General features: G+C 50.7%; 1 long non-coding RNA gene across 1 annotated transcript in view; it reads right to left on the bottom strand.

Moving 5' to 3' along the window:
* Positions 1-958: 958 nt before the first annotated feature.
* Positions 959-23,572, bottom strand: part of LOC310918044 — a 34,729-nt gene continuing 12,115 nt past the window's right edge. The window contains exons 3-4 of the long non-coding RNA XR_014591585.1: positions 8,418-8,485; positions 959-1,207 (exon numbers count right to left, since the gene is read on the bottom strand). This is a non-coding gene — a long non-coding RNA (uncharacterized lncRNA). The remainder of the gene's footprint in view (positions 1,208-8,417; positions 8,486-23,572) is intronic.

The raw sequence follows: 23,572 nt of genomic DNA on the forward strand, positions 1-23,572 counted from the left end.
ACCTGAATCTTTCTTTTCAGCAAAGCAGCTCCTCAAAATAAATCAAATTTCCAACTCGGCTGCAAAACATCCGAGTGTGAAGTGATCACAGAGGGATCAGGAGGAAACCCTGGTAATTCCTGTATCTAATAACAGACACTGCAGCAGGTGCAGGATGTGGCTGTGAGCTGCAGTTAATGGGTCTGGGTTTGGGGGATGAAATCTGGAATTGTTTCTTGAAGAAATCTCTGTCCTGGCCCTGGCCCTGGCACTTCCCAAAGGAAATAAAATAACATACATTTGCCTCGGGCACTCCCAAATGAATGTGGCCTCCCAAATTCACTCCCTCCCTCGAGTTTTCTGCCCTGAGTTTTGAATTCTCTGCAGCTTTATCTGCACCAGGGGTGTTCCCACAGAGGGAAAGCCCTCCCAGGGGAATGGGGGGTGTTACCACCCTGAGGTTCACAAAACACCTGAAAATAACCCAGCTGGTACCAGCTCTGTCCTGCCACATCCCAAACAGGTAATTCTGAGAATTCCAGCTCCACCATCTGCCCCTCTGACAGGCAAATTCAGTTCCTGGGCAGATTAGGAGTTATCCCATATGTTGAGGGATACCAGACCAATTTAAGGTGTGATTTTAAGTGACTGAAAAAACCCAAAATATTCACATTTCAAACGAGGCTTTTTCCAGTTTAATTTCCATCAGAGCTCCAAATGAAACTGGGAAAGGAAGTTGGCACAGCTCCACTTCCAAATGGACTTTGCCTCATTCATTTCACCACTGAGCCACTCACAAAGGCAGGAGAGGGGAAGGTGCAGGACTCGGGTTTTTGAGTGTGAAACCCCCAGGTTTGGCACAAACCCCCAATGAACATTCCCTGCCCCTTGTTGCTCTCCCACCCTCCTTTACCCAAAGATGAGGAGCACCCAACACAGCTCAGCTTCCAGGCTGGAAAACAGAGAATTCTGCTGCTCCAGCAGCTCTGCCAAGAGCTGTGCCAACATTCTGTGCACCCCATCCCCTCCCAGGGAGGGAAAGAAGATGAGAATTCCCACCCCTGGGAATTCTCTGGGGTTAAATGTCACCCTCTTCAAGGGCACAGCAAGGATGCTCCAGCCCCATCAGGCCTCCAAAGGAGGAGAGAGGCAAATGCAGGAAGGGGAGGAAGGGAGGCAAATAAATAAGGACAATGCACAATTTATGAAGACAAGAAGGTAGTAAGTGCTACTCACCCGGAGTGTAAATTGGTATTGATGTCACAGCACAGCCCAGCCAAAAAAAAAAAAAAAAAAAAAAAAAAAAAAAAAAAAATAATGATGATGATAATTTAGGGCTGGCACTATATCTCACTCAAGCCACAGTCCTACCCAACAGCAACTCTCACCCTGCCACTTTCCTCCCCTTCCCTATTCATTGGTGTCCTCCTAAATCAAATCCACTCGATGTTGATTTGATTATATTTCCTTATTTTATTTCCCATCCATTGCTCACTGCTCTGCCCCCCTCAGTGGTGTCTGGGGGACGTTGTGGCAGTGGCACAGGGACAAACCTGTCCCCAGGCCAGAGCAGTGAGGATGCTCAGTCTGGGGAGGATTCCTGCATCTGTCAGCCTTTAATCTCTCCTGGTTTATGCCTCAGCTCCCGGCTCCCCTCTCCTGCCTCCCCAGGTTTATGGCCCTGCCTGACTTCCCTCCTGGAAGGTTTTACTGCTGCGTTATGGGCCCTCGGGGGCCTCGTTTCCACAAGTGCTGTTTTTGCTGTAGTTAAGCCTAATTCACTGGGTTCCAGTTTGCTCTCGGTTCCCAGGCTCTCTTCTCCTGCACAGCGTTTTCCTGTGGACAGGAGATTCTAATATTATTATTTTTTTTAAGTATTAATCTCCTTTTAGGTGTTTTAAAGCCTGAATTAAATTCCCCCCTCCATATAGCACAATTTCCCTGTTTCTCCTGTGCCCCTGGAACCCCATAAGGGCTGGGGGACCTTGAGAAGGAATTTGGGATCTGCTCTCATCATCCATTTGAGCCAGGTGTGTCCCTGTGTGTGCCCCCAGTGCAGCTGACAGGGTTCTGCTCCTCCAGTTTGTCTATAAATATATATTATTTCTTTTTTTTTTTTTTTACATGTATTTTCACTCTGTAATTAAGGAATTTAATACTTTCTTTGTCATTTATGTTAATTTCCTCCCTAAAGCTCTGTGACCTTTAGAGACCCGCCCTGCTAACACCCCCAGGTACAGACACAGGTAACAGAAATTGGGAAATGATTAATTTCCATCCATCTCCCTAAACCAAGGCTCCTTTTCCAGTGCTGCTTTCTTCCCCTGCTCCAGCTCCACCTGAGGCTGGGATTTATTTTATTCATGGACCAGTTTTCACATCAAACCACAACCCAGGTCCTTCTCTGCTCTACCTGACTGGGCTCACCTGGCTGGGGTTTGTCCCCTAAAAGACTGAAAATGCCTAAAGGAATAAAGAAAAGCTCCACACTGGACTCCCAGTGCCAAACTCTGCTCCAGTAAACTACTGAGCAGCAGCTTAAATCCCAACCAGCAGTGCCAGTTACCTGGGAAAGGAAACATGAATTTGTAAATAATGCTGTTCTTTCTGCCATTCTCTGGTATTTTACAGGATCAGGAGCTTATTGCCAGAGTTTATTAGATTTGCCAGCCTATTGCAAGAGATAAATAGGTGTTTGTAGCTTCCCCCTGTTTTCTCTGAGAGATAAACTGTGGCACAGAGAAATTAAATGAGCTGCCCGAGGTCATGCAATGAACAGTTTGGGAACTGCATCTCTGGACCAAATCTTTTCTCCTCATTTTCGTGTTTCTGAAAGGGAAACCCTCCAGGGGTTGGGCACAGGCTGCCAAATGATCTCCCAAAATTACCAACACTGGCACGGCTCCGTTCTGTGAGCAGAATCAGACCAGTTGTTGTCTCAAGTGGTAACAAACAGAACTAAACCCAGAAATGAGAAGCCAAGGCCAAGGATTTGGGGGTCAGAGCAGAGGAAGAGCTCAGGGTGCTGAGGTTCTGATCTGGCTGCAGTGGGGCTGCAGAGAAATAACATCCCTCAGGTCCACATTGGGGGAGTTTTATTCTTTTTTTACTGAATTGATTTCTTTGGTAACAACAGCCAACAACAGCCCTCAGACCCAGCTCCAGCTGGTGGAGGCAGCAGGGGAACAACCCCTCAGGAATTCCTACAAAGCTGCTTTGGTTCAGGTCTCTGAAACCACACCAAATGTGTTTAGCAGTTAAAAATGATGCTATTTCATGTTTCTGTTCAATGGGAAAACCTCCAGCTCCTGATTCCTCCACCAAACCCTGCCAGGTGCTCTGGTGGCAGCTCCCTGTGGGATCTGGACTTTCTATTCAGTGGAGAAAACCTTCAGCTCCTGGTTCCTCCACCAAACCCTGCCAGGTGCTCTGGTGGCAAATCCCTGTGGGATCTGGACTTTCTATTCAGTGGGGAAAACCTTCAGCTCCTGGTTCCTTCACCAAACACCTGCCAGGTGCTCTGGTGGCAGCTCCCTGTGGGATCTGGGCACTCAGACCCAGCTCCAGAACAGGCACAACATAAATCCCAGGGAGAACCATGTCCTGGGATTTTCCACTGCCCAGGGGAGTGGAAAAATCCCACATAGAACGGCCAGGTCCCTCCTCAGCGCCCAAACCCCAAATGTTTCCACACTTTTCCATGGAAAAAAAGTGAGATAAATTCCCACCATTCCTACAGGCACCAAGCACTGCAGGCATTGCACAAGACTGTGGGGATTGGATTGGTAAAAGTGGCTGTCCCTCTCCTCGGGGAGCTCAGCTCACTGACTCCACCAGACCCATTTATGTGAGCAGTAATTACTGCTCTGAATAAGGGATTAAATCTCCAGCTATTAGACTCCAAAGTAAAAGCCCAAATGACAGACACTAATCTCTTCAGGGTATAAAAGTAGGTTTTAGCTGGTGCATTAAGTGGCTGTGTGGCATCAGCCAGAGTCCCTGTTCCACAGTCAGTGTGTGTGCCCTGTGTCCTGCCAGAGCCCAGCCAGCAGCTCCAGGACAGCAGGAGCCTTCCCTTTTCCCTTTTCCCTTTTCTTCTTTTCTCCTTTTCTCCTTTCCTCCCCACCAGCAGCTCCAGGACAGCAGGAGCCCTCCCTTTTCTCCTTTTCCCTTTTCTTCTTTTCTCCTTTTCTCCTTTTCTCCCCACCAGCAGCTCCAGGGACAGCAGGAGCCTTCCCTTTTCTCCTTTTCTCCTCTTCTCATTTTCTCCTTTTCTCTTTTTCTCCTTTTCTCCTTTGCTCCCAGCCAGCAGCTCCAGGGACAGTAGGAGCCATCCCTTTTCCCTTTTCTCCTTTTTCCCTTTTCTCCTTTTCTCTTTTTCTCCTTTTCTCCTTTTCTCCCAACCAGGAGCTCCAGGGACAGTAGGAGCCATCCCTTTTCCCTTTTCTCCTTTTTCCCTTTTCTCCTTTTCTCTTTTTCTCCTTTTCTCCTCCCAACCAGCAGCTCCAGGGACAGCAGGAGCCTTCCCTTTCCTCCTTTCCTCCTATTCTCCTTTTCTTCTTTTCTCCCCACCAGCAGCTCCAGGGACAGCAGGATCCATCCCTCTTCTCCTTTTTTCCTTTTCCCTTTTCCCTTTTTTCCTTTTCTCCCAAGCCAGCATCACCCCTCCCTGATGGTTACACACCACCGAAAAAGGCAACAAGGGAATTCACCCCTGCCCAGTATTTTGGGGTGATTTGTTGATATCTCAGCAGTGTTATTCCTGAAAAACTGATCAAGAACTCTCTTCCCCCTACTCTTATTCTCTCTGGCTCTCTGACCCTGCCACCCCTCTCTCTCTTGCTCCCTTCTCTCTCAGCTCTTATCCTCTTGTTCTCTCTCCCTCTCTCTTTGGGGTTCCCTCCAGCCCAGGCTGGTGGCTGAAGGCAAAGCCCTTTTTACCCACAACCCCTGCAATAAAACCACATTTTTCCAGAATATCTCAGCTCTGCAGAGTTCCCTCTCCCTGCCCTCCATGGCTGTTCCTACACCAGGCCCTTTGGAATGGGCTGTTTCCACCAAATCCCTTCCCAGACATAAACAACTTGATTTGTCCTCGGTCAAACCCCAGTGAGGAGAATTGAGTTGTGCTGGAGGCAGATTTCTCACAGGGGAATCTCCTGCCACCAGCACCTGAGCTGAGCAATTATATTTTTAATAACAACTCACAAACAATGGCTCAATAGGCAGAACTGAGCATTGATGTTTTTCCATCCCAACCTGCAAATTACTGCATTACAACTCTCACATTGTGTCTCTGATTTTTTTATGATCAGGCTTTTCCCCTCCTTTCCCTGATGCTGATGGGGATTCAGGAGGGCTGAGTGAGCCTTTTAACCACGCCATTGATGAAAATATTTCTGATTGCCCATTAACAGACCCTCTGTGCTGCCTCCTCCCCAAGGCTGGTGGCTGCTGGTGCTAACACGACAACACTCAAAACTCAGTGATTACTTGAAAATTACAGGTTTGGCTGAGAACTCTGTTTCGCTCAAGGATGTTTCATCCAGCAATGATCTAAAAAGAGCCGGGTTTTGTGACTGATCAGTGCTCTTCATTTGCCCACTTATTTTGCAGCTGCCTCTTGGAGTAATTGGGGGTTGCGGGGCAGGCACAGGGAGCCAGTTCCTTTACCTTCGTGTCATAGAGAATCATGGCCCTTGATTTCTTACCTCTGTCTATCAATCTGAGTGGGCTTTATATATACAAATATATATAAATATATAAATAAAAATAAATACATATAAATAGATATATAAATATATAAAATATAGAAATAATATATAATATATATATGATAAATATAATATAATATAATATAATATAATATAATATAATATAATATAATATAATATAATATATAATGCATTATATATAATATATATTATATAGTAAATATATAAATATATAAAATTAATAGAGTATATATTATATGTAATATATAAATATTATATATAATAAATATATATAAAGTATATAAATGATATAAACGTAAATATCTGTTTATATATATACTTATATAAATATATAATATATATTTGATATAAATACATATAAATATATGTAGATATATTTTTATATATTAATATCAATATCAATATATATAATGCACACACACACAAGCATATATATATATATAAATAAAATATATATATATATATATATATATATATATATATTTAATCTGTAAGTCCTGACTGGACTGGAAACAGCAGTGCCTAGGACACGATTTAAGCAATAATAAAGGTGGACAACTCGTGCCTTGGAGAGCACAAACACAGCCCCCAGTGGAGCCAGGGATGTGCTGGAAGGACAGAACCCCCGTGTCTGTCCCCAGCCAGATGTGAGGCACAGGTCACTTCTGTCATTTCCGTCATTTCCATCATTTCCATGGCTGTGGGATCTCCTGATTTGTGAGGTGCTATTAAATCCACCCAGCAGTGAAATCCCCAGCCCTGGCCATGAACACAACCCCCAGAGGAGGTTCTGAGCTGGAAACCCAGCAGAGTGTCCTCACTGAGTCACATCCTCATTCCTGCCTCTCCCTCTCTGCTCTTGGGGCAGAGGAGGTTTCCTGGAAGGGCTGGGGAGGATCCAACTCACCTTTGTCCCCTGCAGGTCCTGCCTGGGGGTCCTGGACAGGCTTTGGGTGTTTGCAGGGTGACACTTTGTCCCCAGTGTCACATCCCACCCCGGGGTGGGCACAGCTGGGTTCACCCCAGGGCTGCATTTGCCCCTGCAACACCCAAATTCCCTTTTTTTCACACCCTGGAGAAGGAGAGGCCTGACATGGAGATGCCCCAGGCTATTTCACTGCTTTTCCCCTCAAAGGGATGTCAAAAATCAGGACCTCTCTGTGAATTCCTTTAGACAAACTCTCAGTTGATCATTCGGCAGTCCAGACCTTCCAGCCCATAAAAAGCCATTAATTTTGCGTTTTAATTGACCACAATTAACAGTCAAAATTTACATATGCAGGAGATGCAAAAGAGTTAATGAATAATCAGGGTTGCCACTACATCTCGGGGAATTCCCTCTCTGTTTGCTTTCTTTTATTTCTGAGCACCTTTGGATCCCTCATCTCTGGCCATTCCTGGCACCTCCACCTTTAAAGGTTTTACAGTTGGGAAAATGGAAATGGAGCAAAGGGAAGAGACTGACTGGAAAAGCACACAAATGTATTTAGAGCAGAGAAGGAAGGAATAAACCCCACCTGCCCTCGGTAAGCAGAGACTAAATTAAACAGAAATAAAAGGGAGAAAGAGAGAGAAGAGAAGCAAGAAAAGGAAAAACACTGAGATTAACTTTGGCCCCCATAAAGGAGCAGCTTTAGCAGCTCTCGACTTCCATCTGGGGCAGAAAGGAGCTGCACCTCCTGACCCACTGTTGGTATTTTTCACTCTGAGTAGAAGTTAACAACAAAACCAAAATAAAGCCCCCTCTGGCACCCTCAGCTCAGCTCCAAGGAATGGGATCCAGACAAACTGCTGGAGGGAAGGAAGGCTTTTGGATTCTGCGTTTTATTTTATTAGGTGCAAGTGAGTTATTTTGATTATGTTGGCAAGAAGTGGGGAAGAAAAAGCCTTATGGCAGCAGCTCTGTCCCCTCTCTGCCCACACTGTGCACTCCCAGCACCACAGCCACGGGATCTGGCCAGCAAAGGCTCGCACAGGCCAACCTCACTGAGCATTTGGGAGGCAGGAAAGCTTCTTTTTTTTTAAAAAAAAAAAATATATATATTTTTTAAATCAAAGCACGAAGGCAAGGAAAGGAAGGGGAGGAGCAGATTTGGGGCATTGCCCTCGGGGTTTGGCAGGAATGGATGAATGGATGGATTCTTTCCAGGCTGCCCTGCAGCTCAGTGTGTGTGTGATGGGCAGGGGGCCCCCAGGGACAGCAGAGCTGCTGCCACCAGCCCAGCCCAGCCCTGCCAGGGGGTCCTGGGGGTCATTCCCTGCCTGTCACTTTGTGCAGCTCCTGTGCTCATCCCATTCCTGCTGCTCCTCACCTTCCAGAGGGAATGGGAGCTCTGCCATCCCGGCACTTCCCAAGGCCTGCAGCTGACTTCAAGCCATTTGAATTTTCATTTCTGCAAAGATCTCAGAGGTCTTTGCCCGTGTGGGAATGCTGTGTGCAGGAATATATGGATATATATGAATATATGGATATCAAAGGCTGATCCCAGTGGGGAGGGATTCAAATGGATGGAAAAGATGGGAGGCAAACTGAACTCGCCAGGCTGAATGGCAGAACACACCAAACACAAGAAGTTAAAAGTGGTGCTTTGACTTCCCTGTCCAAAGGGCATCCAGAGCCAGGGAGGATGGAAGCTGTGGGGCTGCTCACAAAAATTCCCAGTGTTATTTTCCAAAGGATTTTAGAAGTAATTCATTACTCACATTCTCAAGGCTGCTCTTCAGGAATTCCTCAGTGTGCAGAGCTCGCATCAACAGCATCTCTCCTTTCCCTGACAGGAGAAAAGAACAAAACTCTATTTCTCCACACTGAAACCAGTGGTTATAAACCTTCAGATAAGAACTTATCAGCATCTGCCTCCCCTCTCAGCCCCACTGAGGCCGCTTAGGTGGCTTTGAGACCCTGCAGAGAGCCAGAAACTCGGGGGACACCATTCCCTTCCCTGACAGAGATCTTGTTCTCCATCCAAACCTTGGCAGAGGAGCACAAAACCTGAGCTAGAATGGACAAGACAGTCTGAGGAGCAGAACTGGCCCCTCAGAACCCTCCAGAAGGTCCCAAATTTTCATTAAGCACAAGCCTGAAGCGTGGCTGTGAGGCAGGGCCCTGCCCCAGCTGCTCAGCGCATCAGGCAGGGAGTGCAGGCTCCCACCCAGAGCTCTCCCTGCGTGAGAGATTTGATGTTGTGCATTGAGAGCCTGCTCTGGAGCTGGGTCTGAGTGCCCAGATCCCACAGGGAGCTGCCACCAGAGCACCTGGCAGGGTTTGGTGGAGGAATCAGGAGCTGGAGGTTTTCCCCACTGAATAGAAAGTCCAGATCCCACAGGGAGCTGCCACCAGAGCACCTGGCAGGTGTTTGGTGGAGGAATCAGAAGCTGGAGGCTTTCCCCAGTGAACAGAAACATGAAATATCATAATTTTAAACTGCTAAATGCACTCGGAGTGGTTTCAGAGGCTGCAGAGCCCCAGGGGCTGGTCCTGCAGCTGCCCCGTCACCTGGGCACAGCCTGAGCTGCTGGGATGGCAGAGGGAAGGGAGCAGGTTCTCAGCTCCCCTTGCTGGATGCTGGGAAGGGTTGCAGCAGGAGGAACAGCGATAGCTGGAATTCCTCAGGCTTCACCCAAGCCTACCTGGCCACAGAAAAGAGGTTTGTGCATTAAATGTCCTTGGCAGGTGGGAGGGAGTGATGGAACAGGAGGATCACAGAGTCAGGGCATCCACAGAGTGAACCCTCCTGCCTTCAGCACCGAGATCAGGGAGGGTTTAGCTGAGCTGAGCCTTTCCCCACTGTAGGATGGCAGGGAGAGGGAACTCTGCAGAGCTGAGATATTCTACAAACACGGGGGTTTATTACAGGGTGGTGGGTAAAAAAGGCTTTGCCTTCAGCCACCAGCCTGGGCTGGAGGGAACCCCAAAGAGAGAGGGAGAGAGAGAGAGGAGTATGAGATAAGGGAGGTGAAAAGCTAAGAGGGGTAGGAGAGAGGTAGAAGAGGTAGAAGAGAGTGAGGCCCTTGTTCCAATCCATTCCATCTCCTTTTGTGTTGAATATTCTAATTTACAGTGACCAACCGGCGCCAGATACAAACCCTACAGACTTTGCCTGCAGCCCATGAGAACTGCTCTATCACCACATCATCCTGTATTCTAAACTCTAAAGAGACTTTTCTTATCCCCCTTTTCCCTGATGCCTTGGCAGGGTGGAGAGGGGCTGCACCCTTGGGCCCTTTTGTTTTCTGTCCTTCCACCCATCTCCAGCTCATCCCCGTCTTCCTCCCTGCCATGATCACATCTCAGAGCTCATCTCTGCAGAGTTCCCTCTCCCTGCCCTCCTCGGATGCTCCTACAGCTCTCCATCCTCCAGCAGAGCCATCCAGAGCTGATCCTTTTCCCACCAGTCCTTCTCTGCCCCTGAGAAAGCCCCAAAGACACAAAACAAAACACAGAGGTACAAAACTAAAAGAAACAAACCAAGAAAGGCACCAGCGATTAGAAAAGGAGGGACAGGAGGGTGGGGGAGTCCCCTCGGTGCTCTCAGCAGAGTTCAGGGCTGGTTTTGAACTTCACTGGTGGCGACATCTCCCATTTCTGGGGGCTCTTGACACAGGCCTTGGCAGTGACAGGGTGGGAGCAGCTGCAGCTGTGTTTGGATGGGATCGTTTCCATGCAGGGATTTCATCAGAACTTCCCTCCCCAGCTCCCCTGCCCTGCCCTGCCCTGCCCCACCCCGGGGCCGGGGTGATTCCCAACTCCAGACTCATTTCAGAGTGTTCAGAGTCAGCCAGGAGCTGTGTCCCTGCTGAACCCACACTAAATCCCTTTTTTTTTTCTCCTTTTCCCTCTTCTCTTTTCCCTTTTTTCCCCTGAACCCACACAAATCCCCTTCTTTTTCCTTTTCCCTTTTTCCTTTTCCCCTTTCCCTTTTCTCTTTTCCCTTTTTCCCCCTGAACCCACACAAAATCCCTTTTAATTGAACAACACCCTTCTGCTGGCTGAGGGATCCACAGGTCAATGTAGCAAAAGAGAAAAGTCTAAAGAGGAGTTTTTAGAGTTTAAAATATAACACAGTGTGGTCATGTAGTAGTTCTTATAGGCTGTATGGAGATTCTATAGGATTTTGTGTCTTGTATTGGTTGGTCACTGTAAATTAGAATATTCATCACAAAAGGAGATAGAATGGATTGTAACAAAGATCTCACTCTCTCTGGCTCTTGCTTGCTCTCTCCCCCCTGCTCTGAGCTCTCTTTTCCCCCTACTCTCTTTAGCTCTCTAGTTCTCTTATCCCTGCTCTCTTCCCTCTGCCACCTCTCTTGCTCCCCTCTTCTTATCTCTTATCCTCTTGCTCTTCCTCCCTCTCTCATGGGACTTCCCTCCAGCCCAGGCTGGTGGCTGAAGGCAAAGAAAGCCCTTTTTACCCACAACTCTTGCAATAAACCCACATATTCTCAGGTCTGCAGAGTTCCCTCTCCCTGCTGTCCTCGGATGTTACTACATTATACCTCTCCTCTCTTCCCCCTGCCCCTTTGCTCTCTCCTCCCTTCTTCTTAGGTCTCACCCTCTCTCTCTCTCTCCCTCTCTCTTTGGGGTTCCCTCCAGCCCAGGCTGGTGGCTGAAGGCAAAGAAAGCCCTTTTTACCCACAACCCTTGCAATAAACCCACGTATTTTATAATATCTCAGCTCTGCAGAGTTCCCTCTCCCTGCCACCTAAAGATGCTCCTACAACAGTTGGCCTCGGTGTGGGGCCCAGGCTGGGTAATTCAAACCCATCTCCAAAATACCTACAAGGGAGGAGAAATTCAAACCCATCTCCAAAATACCTACAAAGGAGGAGAAACAAGAAGCAGCCAGAGGAGAAGCTCACTCTGAGATGCTGCTGGCAGTGCTGCTGTTCATCATCTCAGTGTCCCACTCCCCCCAGAGCTCCTGCCACCCCCCAGTGCACAGATCTGAGCACTCAGGGGATGGAGCTGCTCTGCCTGCTGGGCTGGCAGCTGGGGAGGGAAGCAGAAGATAACACAACTACTTACAAGGAAAAAAAAAAAAATCACCAAAAAATCTGCATTTTATTTTGTTGAAAACATCCCTGCACGCCTTGGGGCCAGCAGCTCTGCTCCACAGACACTCTAATGAGCTGGGAGTCCCTGCCTGGGGGGCAGTGCTGACACCCACAGCTCTGCTGGAGGAAAAAAAAAAAACAAAACAGGCGGATTTTGATGTGTCTCGGGGCTTTTTTCCTCTCCCCTCCCCTGGTGGTTCTGGTTGGTGAGGCAGATGTGCCCAAGCCTCCCTCCTGTCAGCCAGCTCTGCTCCTGAAAGGCTCCGTGGGTGGGAAATGCACAATTCATGTCCCCCTCCCTGCAGCCACAGCCCCTGCCTGGGGACAGGGTGACACTCAGGGGACACTCAGGGGACACTCAGGGCTGTCCCTGCTGTTGTCCAGGGGACAGGGTGACACTCTGGGGACACTCAGGGCTGTCCCTGCTGCCCAGGGACACTCAGGGGACACTCAGGGCTGTCCCTGCTGTCTAGGGGACACTCAGGGCACTCAGGGGACACTCAGGGCTGTCCAAGGGACAGGGTGGCACTCGGGGGACACTCAGGGCTGTCCCTGCTGCTCAGGGGACAGGGTGGCACTCATGGGTCACTCAGGACAGGGTGGCACTCAGGTGGCACTCAGGGCTGTCCCTGCTGCTGTCCAGGGACACTCAGGGGACACTCAGGGCTGCCCCTGCTGCCCAGGGACACTCAGGGCTGTCCCTGCTGAGCACTTCAGGGTGTAGCACCACAGACATTCAGCACCCCTGGAGTACAAAGCCCTTGCCCTGGGGACAGGCCTGGCCCTGCTGGTGCCATGGGGACACTGAGGCAGGGGGTGACAGTGGCTCTGTGTCCCCCTGCCCTCCCTCCCACTGACACCCTCAGCTCACGCTGCCTTATCACTGATAATGGTTATCAAAGCCAGCAGGCTCCTGAAGCCTTTCACCACCTCAGCAGATGCTGTGAGGAGCCCTTTATGAACTTCACAGGGTGGAAAAAACAAAACCAAAATGAAAACTCGACCTTTCCCCTGAGCCACCACACGAAACCTCCCCAAGAAATAAAGTCAGCGTGTCTGAGGGGGTGGGTGCTCCATCCCCAGAGCAAACAGGGTATTTGTTTCTCTGCATCTCTCAGGTTTGGCTAAAAAAAAAAGCCAATAAAGGCCAGAGGAAACACGTCATGGTGCAAAGCAGGAGCAGATGGTGCCCTGAGAGCGTGGGAGGGGACAGGGGGTTTCTCTGAACAGAGGATGCCTGTGAGGGAGGGAAATACTGAGAAAGGCACAGAGGACTCCTGTGTGGGTGGCAGCTGGGGGTGCCCCAGCCCTGGCTGAGCCTCCTCCCCGGGGAGGGCTGGGGAAATCTGTGATTGAAACCGAGACTGTTGAGGCTGTGAGTGGAAAACAGAGCGGGGCAGGAGTCCCCAGAGTCAGCAGCGACCTGAAAACACCTCCCTGAGCTCCTTCCCTTCCCCACCTCACTGCCCCAGGCTGCTGGGCTCCCTCGGGGGGCTCCCCCTCTGCCACTCTCCTCTCAGAGTGCCGGGATTCCTTCTGTCACTTGGTCACAGCTTTCCCAAAAGGGGCAGAAACTGCTCATCAGGCTCTGGAAACTGCCTTGGAGCGTTCACACTGTTCAATTATTCACCTTCCTTCTGCCTGAGGCAGGAGGGATGAACACGGATGGTGGATGGGGCACAGAAAAGAGAATTGCACCAAGGTTTGTCACCTGAGTGCCACCCTGTCCCCTGGACTGCAGGGACAGCTCTGAGTGCCCCTGAGTGCCACCCTGTCCTGGGAGAGTCCTGAGTGTCTCCTGAGTGTCCCTGGGCAGCAGGGACAGCCCTGAGTGTCCCCTGAGTGTCTCCTGAGTGCCACCTTGTCCTGGGAGAGTCCTGAGTGCCACCTGAGTGTCCCTGGACTGCAGGGACAGCCCTGAGTGTCCCCTGAGTGTCCCCTGAGTGCCACTCTGTCCTAGGAGAGTCCTGAGTGCCACCTGAGTGTCCCTTTGGCAGCAGGGACAGCCCTGAGTGCCACCCCCTGGATTCCTGCAGCCTTTCCCCATCTGCTGATTGGCTCCATCATTTCCAAAGAGCGTCTCCAGCCTCACCCAGGTCACAGCCGCCGTGCCAGGCGTGTGCCTGTGCTGCACAGCCCATTAATCCTCTCTGCTCCAGACCTGATTAAATTTAACATTAGGTTTGGATGAGTAATTTCATCCAGAGCCACAGTTCGAGGTGATAGATGAGGCCACAAGCAGGTGATAACCCAGGCTTGTCCCTCCTCCTGACAGAGAGTGGGGAGAGCCAGGGAATGAGGCTTTCACTGCCATGGGAGGCCTGGAAGGAGCTGGGTTGGAAGGGTGGAAGGGGAAGGGTTGGAAGGGTGGCAGAGCCCTCAGACAGAAGGGCTGGGATTGCTTTGTCCCCACGCTGTCCCCTGGAGCAGCTCTGTGCCTGTTCCTTGCCCTGCAGGGGCTCTCATGGACACTCCTGAGCAGGAGGCAGAGCTGCACAATTGTCCTGTTGGAAACACCCTCCAAAAAGGCATATTCCAGCCCAAAATAACAGCTCTGGGGTCCCTCTGCAGGTTTCTCTCCTTTCCTGGGGTGCAGCTGTGGACCCTGCACGGGGTCACACCTACAGAGCACCTGGAAGATGAGATGAAGATGTTCCCAAAGCTGCTGGGAGGCAGAGAAAAGGCATTACCAAAGCCCTGGCAGCAGCAGCCAGCCTGGGCCAGGAGGAGCTGGGGGCTGTGGGGAGGCACCACTGCAAGGAGCAGCTCCCAAAGGTTCACCTTGGAGGATAAACCTCAGCTCGTCACAGCCAGATCTGCTGCCTCTGCTCCACCTCCATCCTCAGAGCAGGAGAGAGGAATGTTTGATGTGAGCGGAGCAGAGACTGGGACTCTGGGAGAGAGGAGAAGCCACCAAACAGTTAAAATGTAAACAAGAAGAAGGGAAGGCTGGGGGAGAGGCCGGAGAGAAGAGCACGATGCACATATTGGGGATTGGAGCTCAGAGAGGCAGAATAATTCCCCCAGCAGGCAGGGTGGCTGCAGGGCAGAGCTCTGTGCAGCCTGAGCAGCCACACGGGACAGGGGGTTAATGAGACAGGACCAGAGAAAGGCACAAATAAAATCAGAAATGACATTCTGGCCAACAGAGCATCTCCAGGCTGGGGAAAAACCCCGAGACCTCGCTGGGTTCTATTTTCTGTCCTGCCTGGGGATGAGCTCTGGGCTGAAACTTCATCTTTAATCTCATTGCTGCATTTGAACAGAGCCACAGCCAGGGTTTATCCAAAAGCCTCTGGGTGAACCTCCCTCAGTTCTGGAGAGCTGATCATCCCACAGACCCCAAACAAGGTGCAGCAGCTCATCCTTATTTTCAGCTTCCCCCAACCCTTCCAAAGAGAAGCCACTGCAATGCTGGATCCCACCTCCAGCTCCCCCAGAGAATTCCTGGGTGACCTTGGCAGGGTCCCTAATTGCTCCGTGCCTCAGTTCTCCACCCAGAACAAAGAGATCATTAAACAGCCATGAAATCACGGTGAAAGTTAATTAATTCAACGTTCCCGAGGTCCTGGTACATGAAGGGGGGACGGCAGAGCACATTTGAATGGAAATATCAGAGCCCAGCTCCATCCACACCTCCCAGGGCTCGCAGGGAGCCCAGAGGCAGCAGAGCCATGGGTTAATTAACCCTAGTCCCAGGTAATGAGCTCATTACCCCGGGTGGAGCTCCCTGTCCCTTTCCCAGGTCGGGATTATCTCCTTCAGGGGGAGGAGGGAGATCCCTGCTGGGCTCTGCAGACATTCCAGGGGCACCCAGAGCTGCCTCCATCAGAAATTCCTGCTCTTCTCCAAGGGAAATCTGCAGGGTTTGTGCTCCCAGCTCTTGCTGTGGTTGGTGCAGGCACAGGGTATTCACTTCTCCCAGCTAATAGGAATTAAAATTGTCAGAGAAAATGCTGGGGTGTTGCAGAATTGATTCAAGGGGCACAACGTGAAGATGCAGTAACTACAGGACTGGGTTTTTTTATCCCTTCCCTTCCCTTCCCTTCCCTTCCCTTCCCTTCCCTTCCCTTCCCTTCCCTTCCCTTCCCTTCCCTTCCCTTCCCTTCCCTTCCCTTCCCTTCCCTTCCCTTTCCCTCACAAGGATCTAAAAGAAAAAGGAATGAAGAAAGGGGAGGTGTTTTAGAATTCACCCCGTTAATTATTGAGCCACTCTGGACACTGCAACAAGAAGTTGGGATTCCAGGGAGGTACAATGAAATCAGGACAGCCCAGACAATAAGAACAAAACTCTCTCAGCATCCTTGAGAAAGACAACTGTCCCCTTAATATGAAATATGAAATATAATCTGTGTCATTAGAGTTTCAAACAGGAAACTGGAGTTGCTAATAAGGAAACGTGAGAAGAAATGCACTTACAATAAGTGTTTTCTTAAGCCAAAAGGACACCTAAATGAACAGCAAGAAGGATTAGGAGGCCTGTGTCCCTTTAAAAGGCAGTTTATTAACCCAGCAGTGCCCATCCAGTGAGGCTGCCCCAGGGGAAGCAGCTCCCTGCTGAACTGCTTCACATTCTGTATGAAAACCATTCGAGCTCCAGAAATTCACCCTGGCCTCGCTCACAGGACCGAATTCAACCCTTGCACACCCAAACCTAAACAAGTGAGGCTGCTCAGGGCTGGGGCTGGGGCTGGGGCTGGCTCCTCTGCCTGGGGTTAGGGGAGCTCAGGGAATCCCAAGGAATGTTCCAAAATTCCAAGGAATATTCCAAAATGCCAAAGAATATCCCAAAATTCCAAAGAATATTCCAAAATTCCAACAACCAACCAAGGAACCAGCTGCAGCAATGCCACCAGCCAAGGGTGGGATGTGTCCTTTGGATCCTCCCTCATTCCCTTTCAATGGACAGAGTTGTCCAGATGGAAAAGAACAGTGTGAATTCCACCTGCCCTGAGGGAAAACACACCCCAGCTGCTGTCAGCACTCCTGATTTATAACCCAAGCCTTTGGATGTTTAGTGGGTTTCTCAAAGCCTGCACTCCTGGAGCCAAGTGCTTTTGTCCTGCACCTTCCTCACTCTCAAGGAAGAGTTCCTGGCCTCTGAGTTTATAGAAAAATTTGAAAGCAGAGCTGTTAGAATGTCAAAGTGAAGGAGTAAAACAGCAGAACGACACAAACCAAGTGGAAGGAAACATTCCTCCGAAAGCCTGTGGTTGATTTTCCTGACTTTGATGCCAACCTCCAGGATTTGGGTGCCTGACTCCTGAATCTTGGAGCACTTCCAGCTGACAGCAACAACAGCCTGGCACAGACATGAGGATAACCCAGTCCAGCAGCTGCCAGAAATGACAGGGAATGTCAACATTCCTTTTCTTTTTTATTTTTTTTCCTGAAGAGCAGAAGGAAAAGACAATCAAAGAAATGGATTCCAGGGATGCAAGAAATGCAGGGGCTGAACTGGGAACCTTCTCTCCAGGTGGAAACTGCACAATCCATAATTTGATGCTGGAAAGCAACACTTTGGAGGCTGCATTGGTTTGGGGTTTGTTTTATTTTTTTTAGGGGGAAGGAAATATTGACAGTGCCTGTCAGTAGCTTCCCAGAGGGGTGCAGTGTCAGAGCACATTAGCCTATTGGAAATGAAAATCCAGATGCAGAGTCTGAGGCCTGGGAGCAGCAAAGCTTCAGCAGCAGCCCGGGCTCTGTGCATGCTAATTCAGTTTAAAGGAACATTCCTGTGCTGTGGGTTTATTATTATTATTATTATTATATTTTTTTTTATTTTTATTTTTTTGTTGGGTTTTTTTTTCCCTTTTAGCTCTTTGTAAGAGTAATTTAGAAATAAATACTCCACTTTGGGGCCAGATTTACCCAGTTTCTTTAGATTACAAAGGACTGAGAAACATGCTTAGCAGTATTTAGGAGAACATGGAAATGAAGGAAGTGCCTGACTCCTTTTGGCTTTAGGGGGTTGTTCAGCATCATGTAGGAATATTCCCACATTTCTGGCCTGTTCTCTCATTTATCAGCCATATAGAGAAGTATCTGGATTTTCTCCAAAAAGCAAAATCCACACTCCAAACCTCACTGCTGTTTATTCCACACGACCCAGGACTGGGAAAAGCACAGGACAGGAGAGGAAGGAAACCTGGAAATGACCCTGATTTCATCAGGGAGAAGCCCCAGGAAGCAGGAAAGGACCTGCAGGGTTTGCCATTCCTCCCATCACACACAGAGCTGCCTCAGACTGACCAGGATTTGAGCATAATCTGGATTTCTCACCCTGCACCACCACGGGAACTGGTGCGAGGTGAGAAATCCAGATTATCTTTTGTCACCCCAAAGGCACAGAGGAGCATCTCCTCAATCCCAGACTGCAGTTTGTGCCCTGTGCTGGTGTTTAACCTCACACACACACAGAGAAATCTCCTGCACAGGAGGTTTTCAAGGTGCCAAAGGAGTTCAAACCCCTCCACCCCTCACTGTGAGCCTTGCAGAATTGGCCCAGCAGTGTCAGGGAAGGAGGGTGGAGATGTTTTGCCAGGTTTGCCTCCTTCCCCTGTGCCTGCTGCCTGTCCTGCAGTGATGGATGGCTATTGGTTCTGGCTCCATCCCACCCAGAGATCTGTCACCTCGTGCCAGGCAGAGGTGACAGCAAATCCATCAGCGTGGAGACAGCCCTCGCTGGCAGATTGCTCTCAAGGCCACTGGGGGCTGGATTCTTCTCTGCCTCTCTCACCTCTCTGCTTCCTCTCCTCCCCTGTTTCGCACAGGTCTCAGTAAATCTTTATTTGAACAAACACACTTGGCCCCTGTGCACACCCAAGCTGGAACAGCTTTGAATTAGCACGTTACTGTCTTGACTAAATATAAAAGAAACAAAAAAAAGGGAAAAGAAGGAGGAGTTTTCCAGTCTGGGTTCAGATTCTGCCCCGAGTCCCCGTGGGTTTATCAAGTCCAAAGCATGGTCTGACCCAGAGGGGAACGTTGGTCCAGGGGCAGTTCAGCTCAGGGCAGGCTCAAGGATGGGCAGGCAGAGCAGGCAGAAAAGGAGAACACTGCAAAATGAAACCACAGCTGATAGAAACGGATCAAAACCTTTCTCCACCCCACACAGCACCTGCCTTGTTCAGGCTCTGCAATGCTGGACTGAGTGCAGAGTTCTCTGCTGCTCTCACCCCACCTCTTTGTGCCTCAGGCTCCCCCCAGGACAGGAAGATTTCTCCTCCTGGAAGTGCAAGCTCAGGCTTTATCAGCTGGTGCTTGGAAAGCTGTTTGAGACCCTCACACAGCAGCATTAACAAAGCACAGCCACACTCACCTCCTGCCCCAGACACTGAGGTGATCCCTGCCTGGGTGACAGTGACAGTGGCACTCACACAAGGAGCCTGGCCTTGCCTGCTGCTGGTGGCACTGAGATTGTTGAGCATTTTCCACCCCTGAGGGCAGCCAGCAGCATTAATGAACAGCAGCTTCTACTATTGCAAAGAAAGGGACAATCCTGGTGACTTGGAACTGCTCCTGGCACGGAGGTGACACAGAGAAAAGTGGCAAAAAGGGGCAGTTTGGAGCCAGCAATGCCCCGTTTCCCTTTGGTTTGACACTGTGAGACGAGTCAGTGCTGCAATGTGCACACAGAGCAGGGCAGGGTGAGTGCACAGCCCCTGGCCATGGCCCCCTGGCCCCGGGGGATGTGGCTGGGGGGAAACACCTGGGGACAAGCCCAGAGGAGCTGCAGAAAATCCCCTGCAGCTGCAGTGGAGACTGCAGGCTGCCCATGCAGGGTGATTTTTGGATCCCTGCAGAAGGCAGGGTACAGCCCCAGGGCTCTGGAGCAGAACCCCAGAGCTTGATGCTCCCTCAAAGGGGCTCTGCTGCAGCACTGTAAACTTCCTGTAAAGTCAACGGCTTTGGCATTTTAATATTTTAAGTGCTGACCCCTCATCGATTCTGTTCAGTCTTTTAAATCTTTAATTTACTTACTTCTTCGGGTTTTAAACCTTGCCTGCAATTGCAGCTAATTAAAAAGCTCATTAGTTGGCATCCTGAGCTGATTCCCTGGGCTTTATGTACTGTACAGTTTTCCTCCTGAGAGTTTGAACCTTGGCTGGGGCTGCTCAGATTGTTTCCTACCTCCCCAGCTTTACGAGGTGTTCCATATTTTGGGAGGCTTGTTCCCCCTTTCCCCTGATTTTGTTTGAAAGCCTCACTTGCTGCAGCCTGCAGGAAGCTCAGGGCCATTCCTGCCTGTCCCCAGTAGCTGTGTCACAGATTTATTTATGGCTGATCTTCCCCGTCGTGCAGGGCTAAGACCTCCCCAAACTCGCAGCCCCTTTGAAAAGGGGAATTGTGTGTAGACAACAAACATCCCAAACTGATTCGTTCCCATCACTTTACATGCAGGGCTGGACTTCAGCTCCAACATGCTGTTTACGTGCCCAGTAGGAAATTCCATCCTCCTCAAAGACAAACACCAAGGGCTAAAGCCAGAGAGGGAAAAAACGGGTCTCACACCCCCCTATAAACCCTACAATGCAATTTCTAGAGCAGAAAACACCAAAATACATTTCTGAAGCAGACCCAGGGTCACATTCATGCCTCTCATCCATAAGAATTTGCTCCCTAAACTCAGTTTAGGGGTGGGTGGCTTCAAAGGCAGTGAGCATTTTCCTGGTGCAGCACTGATAAAACCACAGTCTGGGCCAATTCTGGTGCAAATCCTGCCAGAAGATGCAAGAGCTGGGAGCAAATTCATGCCTTAAACTCTGATGTGTCCCCCCTAGAGCATCAGGAAACTTCTCTTCAAGCCCACACTATCAGCCCTAGATTTTTATTTGAAGATACAAGTGCGTATATTGAATTTTATCCCAGTATGTTCTGCCACGGCCACATCTCCCTGCCTGCCCTCCCTTCCCAAACCCCTGCTCCCTTTTTTCCCCATCCTCAGCAGCTCTGAGCTCCAGTTTTCCAAATGGAAACTGGAATATGGAGCTGCTCCCTCCCAAATTCCCCTTCCCCTCCCTTTGCCTGTCACCATCTGCCTGCTCTTCCTTCCAACAAACCCAGCAGCTCTGCTCCCTGCCTGGGGAAGCTCCTGCTTTTTCACTGGGCTGCAGAGCCCCAACCGTGGTGGCTCCAGAGCCTGTTCCAGGGAAGGTTTGCACAATAAAGTTCCAGAGGAAGCTGAGATAACTCAGTGGAGCTTTGGGAGGCTCCGGGACGCCCCCAGGCCCGGCTGCTGCAGGAATGTGCCTAAAGCCCATCTGGGAAGGAGCAGCCTCCTGCTTCCTGCAGCCTCTGCCTGCCAGGAGAGCCAGCAGGGGTGGCAGGAGCAGGGAGCAGAGCTCGGGAGGTTGGGGTTGGCTTTGGCAGCAGCTCAGCCCTCCTTGTTTTTATTTTACGAGGTCGAAAACCGAAGCCACTTCTGGTTTGGGGTTTGCGTTCGTGCCTACAGAAACAGGAGGGGATTTCGGGGCTGGCAAAGCTCAGCTTCCTCACACACACCCCACACACATCCTACACACATCCTACACACATCCCACACACCCCACACACATCCCACACACCCCACACACACCCCACACACACCCCACACACATCCCACACACCCCACACACACCACACACCCCACACACACCCCACACATCCTACACACATCTCACACACACCACACACCCCCCACACACCCCACACATCCCACACACACCCCACACACATCCTACACACCCCACACACACCCCACACACACCCCACACACATCCTACACATATCCCACACACCCCACACACATCCCACACACCCCACACACCCCACACATCCCACACACACCCCACACACACCCCACACATCCCACACACACCCCACACACATCCTACACACCCCACACACATCCCACACACCCCACACACACCCCACACACATCCCACACACCCCACACACACCCCACACACCCCACACACACCCCACACATCCCACACACACCCCACACACACCCCACACACCCCACACACACCCCACACACACCCCACACACACCCCACACATCCCACACACACCCCACACACATCCTACACACCCCACACACATCCCACACACCCCACACACACCCCACACACATCCCACACACCCCACACACACCCCACACACCCCACACACACCCCACACATCCCACACACACCCCACACACACCCCCCACACACCCCACACACATCCTACACATATCCCACACACCCCACACACATCCCACACACCCCACACACACCCCACACACATCCCACACACACCACACACACCACACATCCCACACACACCCCACACACACCCCCCACACACCCCACACACCCCCCACACACCCCACACACACCCCACACACCCCCCACACACCCCACACACACCCCAAACACATCCTACACACACCCCACACACCCCACACACATCCTCTGCCTTCCCAGCTCGCTGGCTTGGGACCAGCAACATCTAAAATAGCCACCTTCTCCTTCCCTAATCCCTGCCTCGCTTTTAGGACTGGAAATAGAATAAAGTGAAGCCAAAGAGACAAAGCCCATCCTCGGAGCAGCCCAGCAGGCTGGCACAGTCCAGCCAAGGAATTTGGCAAAGGGAAAGGCAAGCCCAGACAGGCTGGAGCAACAGGGAGAGGATGTTCAGGTGAGACAACAGCCAGAGGACATGAAACTGCCCTGCAAAGGATGCCAGGATGGAAGTGAATAACAGCACCTGGATCACAGGGTAAATAGCAGGAAGTGTCAGAGTGGGGTTTGGTTCTAGAGAGGATCAGGGTGTCTCCTGCTTGTGTAACCCTACAACCCCACAAATCAAGCCCAGCATCCCACACATGGCTGGGCTCCCCTCAGCTTCAAACTTGCCCTGTTTTGGTACCCAGAGGTGCCTCCCCCAGCCTGTCACCTCCTCTCTGAGGGTCCAAAGACACCCTGGGGCTGCCTCCCCTCTGCAGCTGTTTGAGGTGCTGCCCTGGGCTGAGAACAGCACAGGGACAGAACTGCAGGAGCTGGGCTGAGACAGAGGACAGGCTGGAATTACGGACATGAATGGGTTCCCAATGAAATACAGGATCTGTCAGGACAGAAGGGAGGAGCCCAGGGTGGGACAGCAGAAAGCACAGCTCAGGGTGAGCTGGCTCTGGCTCAGGGAGCAGATCAGGCAGCAGATCAGCAGATCAGGCAGCAGATCAGCCTGGGAGCACAGGAATGAGGCACATGATGTTTGTCAGAGCCTGGAGCACCAGAAGACGTTACAGGTCAGGACTGAGGTCTCTGGCAGCTGAACAGCGACACAAGTTTATCCAGGGTTTCCTCATGTGTTATCTGGCCACAGCCACACTGCTGAGCCTCATCACCTCATCACCAAGAGCAGCCCCTGTCTGTTGTTTTTCAGGAGAAAAATCCCTGGGAACTCTTTTCCCTCAGTGCTGGGCAGGACAGGACTGTGCACTTCTCATCCTCCTGTGCTTGCTGAGCGCCAGCTGGAGGTGAGGCTGTGCTGCAGGGTCCCCTCCCCTTCTCCCCTCTGCTTTGCCTCCCTTCCTTTCCTCCTGGCTCAGAGCAGGGAGCTGTTCCTGCAGGGCTGGCCCAGCACTGCTCCCTTCTTTTGGCAGCCCCAGCCCTTGGGGCTCAGCCAAGCTCCATCCCAGGGTATGTTGGGATCATCTTTGAGAGTTAAATCCCCCCAGAACTCAGGAGGCTGCAAATGCTGCCCTGATGGAGCTGCCCTGTCACCTTCCAGTGGGGCAGACCTGTGATTTGGGACTCTCTGGGGCAGAGCTGTGAT

The sequence above is a fragment of the Zosterops lateralis genome (genome assembly GCF_965231275.1).
Source record: "Zosterops lateralis genome assembly, chromosome: 22".
Taxonomy (NCBI): domain Eukaryota; kingdom Metazoa; phylum Chordata; class Aves; order Passeriformes; family Zosteropidae; genus Zosterops; species Zosterops lateralis.